Here is a 12366-nt window from a genome sequence, read left to right as displayed (position 1 = left end):
CTGACCTCAGGGGACACAGATGGTGTAAACAGGTGTAAACTGGTGAAATGGGAAAAGCAGCACTGTCATGGTGGGGTGCTCAAGTCTAATGGCGCTTACTGAGGAGCTGACACCTGACTAAAGGACCCCTAACAATGACCTTGCATCTCTGGATGATAGGGAACCATGACAGAGTTCAACCCTGTTGGCTTCAAGCATTTCAAAAACATGAGGGGAGGAATTAAAACCATCATTTTCTGGAGAGCAACAATTCCTTTCACTTCCACTAAAACAGACTTAGCTGGATTTAATGCCCAGTGAATATATTGGATGAGTGCGTGAGGAAGATTTTCTTTCTTTCTTTTTGTTTTAATAGCCAGCTAGGCTCCCTTTGGACATCTGGCTATGGCTCTAGTTTTAGCAATCAATAGTATGTGTCCTTGTTCTTTTTTTTTTTTTTTTTAAAGATTTGTTTTATTTTTATTGGAAAGTCAGATCTTCTGTTCATTGATTCACTCCCCAAGTGGCCGCAATGGCCAGAGATGTGCCAATCCGAAGCCAGGACCCAGGAGCCTCCTCCAGATCTCCCACGTGGGTGCAGGGTTCCAAGGCTTTGGGCCATCCGCCGCTGCTTTCCCAGACCACAGGCAGGGAGCTGGACATGAACCGGCGCGCATATGGGATCCCAGCAAGTGAAAGGCGGGGACTTTAGCTGCTAGGCTATCACACCGGACCCCCTTGTTCTTCTTTCATGATACCATTTGACATTCACCATAAGTAAACCAACACTTAATAAAATTAATCTCCATTCCCAAAATGTATTAATGGCACACCTCAAAATGCCACCAAGCAGAGCTTAATTGTACGCACTTCAGGTTTTCTGCAAATGTATTTCATATTTAGCTTTCGTTTAGTTTGTGTTCTAATTATAGTGACTGTGATTGGCTTAATAAATGTGTCCCAAGAGCTCAGAACCGCGCTCCTATCTGTTTATTTCTGCACAGAGGATGTTTTTGAGAAGATATTTTGCCTCAGGCTGTAGAGAACCATGCTACAAGAAGTCACATTAGAAAAAGGAACAGTTTATTCTGCAAACATCAGAGACCATCTGGGATACTGCGGTATTGTTTGATTTCTTAGAGGTAGGTTTGGGAGGGCAGACACCGTGAGGGAGCGGGGAAAGAAGGGGCTGGGGCTTCTTCTGCCAGTCTAGCATAACCACCTTACGATCTGAAGGAGTTGTGTACGCTCGGATCAGAGGCTGGGCCACGGTGTTCAAACTCCAGGGATCCTATTTCATGTCTGAAGCTGTGCTCGGTGCTCAGAACTCAGCCCTGGGCAACGCAGGCTGTGAGCACCCGGCAAGGCCCCTCAAGTGCACACTTGGCCTTGCTTGCATATTCTCCCAGGCGTTCTGCGTACATCCCTTCACCTATTTTTTTTTTTTTTTTTTGCCCATGCCTCTTTATCACTCACTAAAGTGTCCTCAGGTCTGACCAACCCCTGCCCTTCCAACTGTGAATATTTTTGGAAACTTGGACACCTGGGAGCTGTTGAAGAGACAGAGAGAAGAAGCCTCAATTGTGTGTTGCTTTGTGTTAGTGCAGCCTAGACCGGCTTAGGAATGCTCTGTGTTGAACTTGGCTTTTGTTTGTTGCTTGTTTCTTTCATGTTTGTTTTGACCAAGAGGCAACATGCAGTGTTGCATCCAGAGTACTGGGCAGAAGACCACTGTCTTGGTCACAAAGCTCCCTGCGACTAGTGGTGTGACCCACAGCAAATGCCTTCACCTCCCATCTGTGAAATGGGCCTCCTAAAGAGGGGGCTGCCTCTGCCTGTGTCATTTGCTGTGCAGCCAATGAGAAGTGTGGTGCCAAATAGTGTCACAAAGTTGTTGGATATTCCTCCTCTACTTTTTTTTTTTTTTTTTTTAGAAAAGATGTTTTTATTTATTCAGAAAGCAAAGTTGAGAGGTGTGGGGCTACATTTGGCAGTTCATTCCCCCAAATAACCACAGCAGCCAGGATTGTGCTAGGCGGATGCCAGGAGCCTGAAACTCCATCCAGGTCTCCCAAAGGACTAAGGCCAACTTCCCAGGGTGCTTTCCCAGGCACATTAGCAGGGAACTGGGGCAGAAACAGAGCACTGGGGACTCAAATTGACATTCCAATATGGGATGCTGACATTAGAGGTGATTGCCTGATTGTACTGTAACATTGACTCCTAAACATCTTAATTTTAAACCACTCAATGCTCCCAATACTGCATGAAAGGGCTGCCATCATTATTGTCACCACCACCATCATCATCATCTTTCTGGTAAAGCAGAGAGAATACGCAGACAGGAAGATGACCAGATTCATGGATACATAGGTAGTTAAGAGCTGAGTTTAAATCCAGATAGTCTGGCCTCAGAGCTCTTGCTGCCAACCATGGTGCTCGGCAGCCTCCCAAATGTTTGACTTCAGTGAGCTGAACTGGCCCAGCCACCCTGCTGGGACTGGGCTGAGGGGCACGTGTTCTCCAGATAGCGGGGTTAGGGGCATCAGTTGTTCCTTAGGCTTCCTGCCTGGTAAGTTGGGGCAGAAGGCAGGGGCAGGGGGTTGTAAGGAATACACCACTGAGATGATGGAGATGGAAAGGACGTGGGGAATCTTGAGACAAAAGGAGGCAGCTCGACACTGGATGATGTAAGGAGGCTTTTCGGGCTCTGTGGTCCTTGGAGAAAGGACATTAGCAACTGAAGTTTCTGCTCAGGCGCCAGGCCCGTGATGATGGGCTGTCTGTCGGCTGCAGTGTCAGTGGGGATGGTATCAGCAGAGGAGGGAAACAGTCGCCTCCATGGCTGGTGGATAATGCAGACAATATTGATGCAAGTGCCGGGAGATAAGAGGCGCGTGAGAGAGCACGCGCGAGCGGCAGCAGAGGACACGGGCAGGTATTTATCTTGGTCAGGGTGTAATCTCCCAAGCATCTGTCTCACGGTCACAGAGAACCATGGGATTCTGTGCAGGAAGGGTGTTAGAGCACACAATTGATCCCAAGGTCCAAATCCCTTCTCTGCTATCTGCCACCATTGTGACCTTGAGTAAATTAGGAGGGCTTTTGTACCACCATTTCTTTAACTATAAAATGGGGGCATGTGAGTAAAGCCATTGCCCACAATGCCAGCATCCTATGTGGGCACCTGCATGTGTTGTCCCAGCTGCTTCACTTCTTGCTTTTTTTCTTTTAAGATTTATTTCATTTCTTTAATTGGAAAGTCAGATATACAGATAGGAGGAGAGACAGGGAGGAAGATCTTCCATCTGATGATTTCCTCCCTAAGTGGCCACAACGGCTGGAGCTGCACCGATCTGAAGCCAGGAGCCCGGAGCCTCTTCCGGGTCTCTCGCACAGACGCAGGGTCCCAAGGCTTTGGGCCATCCTTGACTGCTTTCCCAGGCCACAAGCAGGGAACTGGATGGGAAAGGGGACTGCTGGCATTAGAACCAGCACCCATGTGGGATCCCAGTGCGTGCAAGGTTAGGACTACAGCCGCTAGGCTACCATGCCAGGCCCCAGCTACTTCACTGCTAATGGCCTGGGAAACGCAGGGGAATATGGCCCAAGTGTGTGGGCCCCTGCACCCAAATGAAAGACCTGGAAGAAGTTCCTGGCTCCTGGGTTTGGCCTGGCCCAGTCCTGGATGTTGGGATAATCTGGGGAATGAACCAGCAAATGAGAGATCAGTCTTTCCCTACCTGCCACTCCCTATCCCCCACCATAATGCTGACTTTCAAATAAAAATCCAATAATGATAATACTACTACTACTAATAATAATAAATGGGGTATGGCATTATTGTGATGTGAATGTTGAGTGTGCTAACGTGTGCACCATCCATCTCAACTCCTGGTGGCTCTGCAATGCTTGACATCCATCTGTGTTAAAGCTCTGACATCTGGGAGCCCCTTTGGCACAGAGCCCCTGTCTCCTTATCTCTGCATCTGCTGCTCAGCTCAAGGATGGGGTCTGCTAGGCACTCAGTTGTTCAGTGGTTTCTTGGTTCCCTCCCTCTTGGTTGGGGACCATCAGGGCAGAGAAGGCTGCTGTCTTTCCCGCAGTCACTAGGAGTCTGTCGTGCCTGCCCTAGGCACTTTTATTAGCAGACAAAGTTACAGAATACTTGCAGAGGGCTACTCCTGTATTGGCAAGGTTTCTCTTAATCCTCCCAATTTTATGAAATGTGTATCCCACGTTACAGCTGGATAAATGGAGTGTCTGAGTGACAGGTACTTTTCGTTGGTGCCTTTATAATCCCTGGACTTGGTAATAACACAGATAAAATTCATGCAGATTTTTCTTTCTCCACTTTAGGAGAAAATGGCAAACTATCACCAAAGCAAAAATAAATTGCTGGGAGCCAATTTATGGGCTAGAAAAGGCAAAGCCTTGGAAGTGACCTTTTCGGGCACGCTATGCTGTAATCCGATTGCTGGGAAGTCTGTAAGAGCTTCTTTAATTAGGGGATTATGTATTGGTAACTCTGGGATGCTCACTCCAGCTCCAGCTCGGTCCAGATCAGAGAAGCCTCTGGCAACAATATTCTGGCCATGCACACATCAGTAGGGTTAACTGAGGCGTCCATTCATGCTTTCATTGTTCATTCAAGTGGTAGTAGCTTGTCTGCTCAGACACATTCTGGGCATTCAACAGAAACAGGGATGCCATGGCCCCTCATGGGACCCTGCCCTCCCGGAATTGACTGTTGGGAGCTGCTGTGTTCCATGCACCAACTGTGACGGTGGGTGGGTAAATGGGGACATTGTGAGTTGTGAGCAGTGCCCAGCTGGCATCCTCTTCTCATCTTCTGACTCGTTCCTGCATCAAGGCAGCATGATCAGCAGTATAGACAGTCTTAAGTGACTGCTAATCAGGGCTGGTGCACCACTTAGGTCACTGCCTGCCATGCCAGCATTCCACATGGGCACCAGGTCAAGTGCCACCTGTTCCACTTCTGATTCAGATTGCTGCTACTATGCCTGGAAACTCCTGGCCACTGTGTCTGGGAAAGTAGGGGGAGCTTGGGCCCCTGCACCCATGTGGGAGGTATGGAAGAGGTTCCTGCATCTGAGTTCTGCCTGGCCCTGTCCTAGTTGTCAGTGCCATCTGGGGGGGTGACCCAGCAGATGGAAGATATTCTCTCTCTCGCTCTCACTCTCTCTCTCTCTCTCCCTCTCTTTCTCTCTTCCTCTCTGTGTGTAACTCAGCCTTTCAAATAAAAGAAATACTTTTTTAAAACCCTGCTAGTCACATAACCTTGGAGGAATCACACCACTTTCTGAGTGTTAGTTTCCATCCTATATATAAAAGGGTTTTGAGTGAACACTGTGTTGCAGTTAGTTAAACCACCACTGGGCACACCCACATCTCACGTTGGATGTGCCTGATGACTTTCTTCTCATCTAGCATGACTGCTCATGTGCATTCTGGGAGCAAGAGATAATGGCTCAAGTGTGTGGGGCCCTGCCACCTTCTGGGAGATCTACTCAGCGTTCCAGGCTCCTCGCTTCAGCCTGTTGCAGCACTGACTGTTACGAGCATTTGGAGAGGGAACCAAATGGGAGATTTCTCTCTCTCTCCCCATCCTCCCTCACTTTCTGGTTGTTCTATCTTTCAAACTGATGAGAATAAATATGGGCTGTGTAAATGGGGTTTGTTTGGAAGACTGATGGAGACAAGACGGGTAAAGCGTTAGTTCCTGGGACCAAGAAAACACTGGGTGGGGTAGCTAAAACTGGTTATAAAGACTCCGACGCTTGGATACAGTACTCTGTAGCTTTGCTTATCTTCACAGCTCTGGTCAAACACTGTCGGAAATAGTAAGCTGACTGTTTTTCTGACAGTCACCACATCTTCTCACTGGTCCTCCAGGAAGTGTTGTGTTTTGCTTTGCTTCCAGCTACAGTCTTCAGGGTGTTCTGCAACTGGACGCTGTGCTCAGGTTCCTCCTCACATGGCAGACAAGTCCTTCCTTGCTGTGCATCAGTCCTCCCACTTGTACGACAAGGCAGTGGAGGTGGTTTTTATTTGTTTGTTTTGTTTTGTTCTTGCAAAGGCGGAGGGCAGAAGGGAAGAGGAAGAGGGTCAGAGGGGTGTGTGCTGCTGCAGGTTGGTGATTCTGTCCTTGACTCCACAGCTGAATGGTGACTGCTGTGCAAACTGGTTCCAAGCTCTCCATGTCCCTTTGCCTCCAGGTTTCAACTCGCAGGTAATGATCCTGGTTGCCTTTCAGGCAGTTTTGTGATTTCTGCCTTTGACTTTGACCGTCTTCAAAGTCACTCAGCAGACATTGTTGTAACATTTATAGGGCCCAGTGTGCCCAACTACTTGGCAAATTGTGTCAAGGAATCCATAACTGTTACAGATGAATGCTTGCTCTCTGCATTCTTTATATTCCTTGGAAATTTGATATTCTCATTGACCTTTTGTGAAGGTAACAGTAAATGGAATTTCAACATCCTAGAATCATAGTCGTCTTTTAAAAAGTCAGGTGGAACCTTAAAGATCCGGTTCGTTTTCCTTTTTATTCAACCAGCATTCATCAACTGCCTTCTATGTGCTGATACTAGGGGAGGGGGATGAGAGAGCTGAACTCAGATTCTTGTTCTCAGGGCTCCCATCTATTTGGAAATAACATTTAAAGAATCATACTGGGAGCGAGCATTTGGCTTAGCGGTTAAGATGCCTGCATCTCTCATAAGATGGATTGGATTCTCAGCTCCTGCTTCTGCCTTCCAGCTAAGAAAGCTCTTAGGAGGTGGCAATGAGAGCTCAACTAGTTGGGTTCCTGCCACGCGCATGGGAGACCCAGATTGTATTTCTGGCTTCAATCCAACCCATATGTGCAGGCATTGTGGGGGAGTGAACCAATAGTTGAGTATATTCTCTCTCTCTCTCTCTCTCTAATAAACAAAAATATTTTTAAAAAAGATACAGCCAAGAATGATTGCAGCAGAGTAAGTGTATTATTCATTTGTTGCCATTTGACAATTGCTGCTCTCTTATGACTTAAAGGACACGTGTGTATGACTGCACAGTTTTCAAGTTTCAGTAGTCAGGGCTTGGTTGGGCAGATTTTTCCACCCAGGGCCTCATACAGCAGCCATCCAGGCAGGGCTGTGTTCTCATGTGGAGGCTTCCCCAGGAAGGAAGGACACATTTCCCCAATTTTCTCTGGGGACTCTCTGTTTGGCTTTCTGACTTGGTGTATTCAAGTCTGGAAAGATCTTACAGTTGGCAGCAGGTGTCATCTCTCATGAAGGCATGATTGAGAGCCCTCCAAGTTATTTGACTTCTTCAAAGACAGCAGTGGAATCTCTCAATCTCTCACTCCCTTTCTTGTTTGGCTCAGAGGTGCCTTCCATAACGCAATGAATCAGAGGGATGACATTCCATTGTCTTTGCCATATAAAGCAACCCAATCAAGCGAGTGACATCCCATCACCTTGGCCATGATCTATGGGTTAGAAGGTGTCGCAAGTTCTGTAAAAGCTAAAGGGAAGGAAAATACTCCAGAGTGACACTCAAAAGGGCTCCCCTTAGCATGCAGCTGTCAAAAGGAGGATGGCAAAGTGTGACAAGGGCCCTTAAGAAGAAGTCCCTGAGTTTGCAGGTGAGATTAAGGAGCTTTCTTAAGAGGGGACATTTGAAAGAAGACACCTGGCTGACTTAGGGTGTATTCAAGTCTGGAAGGACATTATAAGGAAGCAAGAGAAGATGCGATTATGTTCAGGGAATCGAAGAACACTCTGCATAATTAGATGTAGCAACCACAGGACCAGAACTTTGGCTGGAGAGGGAGAGGAAGGGACAGAATCTTGTCAGACATGGAATGCTGGCCCTGGCAATTCAGCAGGATTCTGAAAGCAACAGAAGTCATCAATTTGTACGTGCAGGCTCTGAGTTTTCCTAGAGAAGCATCAGGCACCTTCTGTAACAGCTCTCCAAGATTTATAGACACATTTGTACTCCATAAAAATCCTCAGTGAGTGTGGCACCCTTTCAAGAGAATGATAGACATCCAAAGCTCGCTAAAAATATGTCTGGGATCCACACTATAGGCTGTGCTGTAGCCTGCTTTAGTGGAAAGACACTTTCCAACTCCAGACAGGCTACTGACTGCCTTTTCTCCTCATCTCAGTTGGATGAGGTTGGCAGGGTGTGGCATGCATCAGGAGTCACATTGACCTGAGTTCAAACCCTGGTTCTGCCATTCACCTCCTATAAGATCTTCAGCAATTGACTAAGTACCCTGCAAGTGTCCTCATCCACCCAAAGAACAGTACAGGATGCAGTGAAGGTTAGAGGCAGCTGCCTAGTCCAGCTCTCATCTGAAGCACAGAGCATGTGTCAGCTCACAAGGGCTGCTGTGACAGAGGTTTATATCCTGGCTGGCAGAAACAACACAAGTTTACTTTTGACTGTTCTGGAACCTGGAAGTTCAAGATCAAGGTATTGGCTTGGGCGATTTTCTCTGAGGGCTCTCTGCTTGGCTTATAGATAGCCACCTTCTCCCTTTATTGTCTTTACCTCCCACTTACCTGTACCTGTCTGTATTCCATTCACATTTCCTTTTATTTTTTTTTTAAGGTTTATTTATTTATTGGAAAGTCAGATATACAGAGAAGAGGAGAGACAGAGAGGAAGATCTTCCGTCCAATGATTCACTCCCCAAGTGAGCGCAACAGCCAATGCTATGCTGATCCGAAGCCAGGATCCAGGAACTTCTTCTGGGTCTCCCACACGGGTGCAGGGTCCCAAGGTTTTGGGCCGTCCTCGACTGCTTTCCCGGGCCACAGGCAGGGAGCTGGATGGGAAGTGGAGCTGCCAGGATTAGAACCGGCACCCATATGGGATCCTGGGGCATTCAAGGCGAGGACTTTAGCTGCTAGGCCATGCTGCTGGGCCCGACATTTCCTTTTCTTATAACTTATACTGGATTGGGCTCACTTAAGCACCCATTTCAACTTAATTATGCTTTAAAGATCTCCAAATACAGTTATATTTTAAAGTACTGAAGGTTAGAACTTCAATCTATGAATTTGAGGACAGACAATCCAGTCTGATTTTGTTGCTCATATTCTCAACCAATGTTAGATACTTCTTTCCCCGCCTCTAGTTGGCACCAATCCTGATGTCCTAATTTCAGGAATCTCTTCTCAGCCTCTTCTTGTCCTAACTGCTCCATAAGAACTTGACTGTCTCATCATTCACCTTCCAGAAGAGCATGTCCTCGTTGCTCGCTCTGTCGATGACAATAGCAGCAGCCACAGCCTCAACTTTGTGGAAATAGGTCTAACAAATCAGCTGAATCGTCTTTCTTCTATGGAATCCAATGGCAGTAATTTTCTGGAACACACCATTACAAGGAAGCAGTGTGATCTCCAGGGCTTTTTGACGCCTAATTAAAAAACACTGTAGCAAGAAGATTACAGTTACATTTCAGATGCATGTTGCTCTGATTTGGGCCATGGAGGAAGCGAGACTCATTTGTTTGAACTGTGTGCAGGATGGGAAGGGTGGACCAAGGATACTGAGGGAGCCTCTGCTGATCCCATGTGGAAGGTCTTGTGCCACTGCTTTGGACAGAAAATGTTAAGGTCACTGCCCTGTCTGGGGTTTACCTTTCCTTACAAGTGATAGGGCAGGAAAGCCAGACCATGCCCTGTGATACTCACATGGCTCAGGAGTCAGGTGGGAGCCAATCTACTTTCAAAATCACTCAGCATTACCCTCTTGCTGAACATTCATTCGATGCTGCTGACAGTGAGTATGCTAATGAAAATCATTTCCATGGCTCATGGTTTAATAGCGCCTGTGAAGTTCCTGGAATTGTGCACGGCATTTTTGCATGGATGTGTTGATGTCTGTTTTTCCCCTGGTCAGTGATACACGAAGATTAATTAAGATTTCTCTGTTCTAAATAATGCTGGCTTCCATTTTTGTTCAGTGCTTCATATATCAGGAACATCTTGTCCCTTTCTGCGTGTAACATTCAAGCCAACTCTCCCAAGATCTGTGTATTGCTCCATTTAATAGGTAAGAAAACAGGTTCTGGAGCTAAGCTTTAGAGTCAGGGCTGTCTCCATCCACACAGCAATTATTCGATGTCCTAGAAGTAGAGTTGAAAAGTTGTAATTCAGGGACCCGGCGGCATGGCCTAGCAGCTAAAGTCCTCGCCTTGAACGTGCCCCAGGATCCCATATGAGCGCTGGTTCTAATCCTGGCAGCTCCACTTCCCATCCAGCTCCCTGCCTGTGGCCTGGGAAAGCAGTCGAAGACGGCCCAAAACCTTGGGACCCTGCACCCGTGTGGGAGACCCAGAAGAAGTTTCTGGATCCTGGCTTCGGATCAGCATAGCATCGGCTGTTGCGCTCACTTGGGGAGTAAATCATTGGACGGAAGATCTTCCTCTCTGTCTCTCCTCTTCTCTGTATATCTGACTTCCCAATAAATAAATAAATCTTTAGAAAAGTTATAAATCAGTGTAGTGGACATGTTTGGAGAACACAAGTGGAGTATGAGGAGGGAGGAGGTGAAGCACCTGACTAAGGTGAAGGTTAGAAGTCAGGAGCAATGAACACCTGCCAGGAGTCTTCAAGGAAAAGGCAGATGAGAGAGTTGGGGAGAGCACTCTGTTAGTGAAGCCTAATACTGGCAAACACATGGGTGTCCCCTGAGATCAAGGCAGAGACACCCAAATCTGATCAAGTCACTACTTTGGTGCAAATCTCATTTGACTAATAAAACCTTCAGAAAAGCTAGTGGTGCCTCGGTTATGATCAGAGACTTGCAAGTTAAAAACAATAATGAGATATCATCGCTCATGTTCCAGCTTGACAAAATTGAGATACCTGACATTACCAAGTATTGGCAAGATTGTGATGTGAGAAGAACACAGGACTGGTGGGAGTGGAAATTGGCACAACCACTGGCGAGAACTGCTTGGCAAAAGCTGGTAGACTTACAAGCATGCCAACTCTGCACCTGACAGCTCTATGTCTCAGTACATCTTCTGGGGAAATTTTTACATAGTTAAACGAGAGTGTGTCAGTCCCTGCTGCACCACACATAAGGCCACAACACAATACCTGCGACAAGCATCACCTACTTAGCTGTCCCTTCTGTGGGTCAGCTAGGAAGGTCTCATGTGGCCTGATCTGACAAATGACTGCTGGGCTCTATCATGGATCTGTGGTCATTTAGGAGACAATTGTCAGCTGCGTGATCTAGGTGGACATTACTCACATGTCTGTCAGTCTACTGGCTGTTGAGTTATAGAGCAACTGGACCTCATACCACTTTTCCTCCAGCTCCATTGTGATATCAGGTCACAAAATGGAGTCACTTTGGTTCAGGCTTGCATAAGTCTGCTAACCTGCTCTTTAAGTCTGTACAAAATGCTTTGCCAGCTTCCTGTTTTGGGGGGCTGAAGCACAAGGTGTAACATGTCCTGCCAGTACAAATTAATATTGTAAGATTTGCTTCACTCATTGTTCTCATGGCTGCCTCCTGTGGCTGCCCAACTTACCTGGTTCCCATAGCTGCATAACTCTTTCCATAAAAACCCATGTAACCCTCACCTCAGGGTTACTCCCTGAAGGAAAGGAGAGCTGACCCCAGTTGGTTGGTTTGTTTACCTGCCTCCTCAATAAACTTTGCTTCTTTGCAGAGTTGTTTGGACTGCACTTCTTGAGTTGGATGCAATGCCATGTTGTGATTAATATCTTGGCCTGGGGTATGAGATGCCTCTAATCAATCACAGCTATGATCACACTTGTCTGCAAGATGAACTAATATCATGATCTAGAAAAATACAGCCTTAGATGGTCTTCTCCTGGTAACAGCTCCATTACAGCATTATTCGTGTCTCATAAGACATATCCACTGAATGTATGCAAGGCAAGGATTTTTAAGGTAGAGTTATGCAACCATCACCGTGATCTGTTTTACAATTTTCACCACCCTAAATAGAAACCCTTTCTTATTGTTAGCTGTGAACCCCTACCTCCCTACCAATCTGCCATCCCCATGGACCCTAGGAAGCCATTCATCTATATCCTGGGTTTAAACGATTTCTTAGTCAGTTAATTTCATACAAATGGAATCCAATACATGATCTTTGGGGACTTTTTCCTTTCATTTTGTATACTGTTTTGAAGGTACATCCACGTGGTAGCAGGCATCAGTATTTTATTCTTTTGTGTGTATGTGTGTGTGTGTGTGTGTGTGGCTTAATGATATTCCATGGTTTATCCATATTGCATTTTGTTAATCCATGTACCAGTTGATAGATATTTGGGTTGTTGGGTTGTTTTCACCTTTCTGCTATCTGAAAGGAAG

This window comes from Ochotona curzoniae, unplaced genomic scaffold (assembly GCF_017591425.1).
Source record: "Ochotona curzoniae isolate NIBS_2020 unplaced genomic scaffold, NIBS_Ocur_1.0 scaffold_3208, whole genome shotgun sequence".
Classification (NCBI taxonomy): domain Eukaryota; kingdom Metazoa; phylum Chordata; class Mammalia; order Lagomorpha; family Ochotonidae; genus Ochotona; species Ochotona curzoniae.
This window is presented reverse-complemented; position numbering follows the sequence as displayed.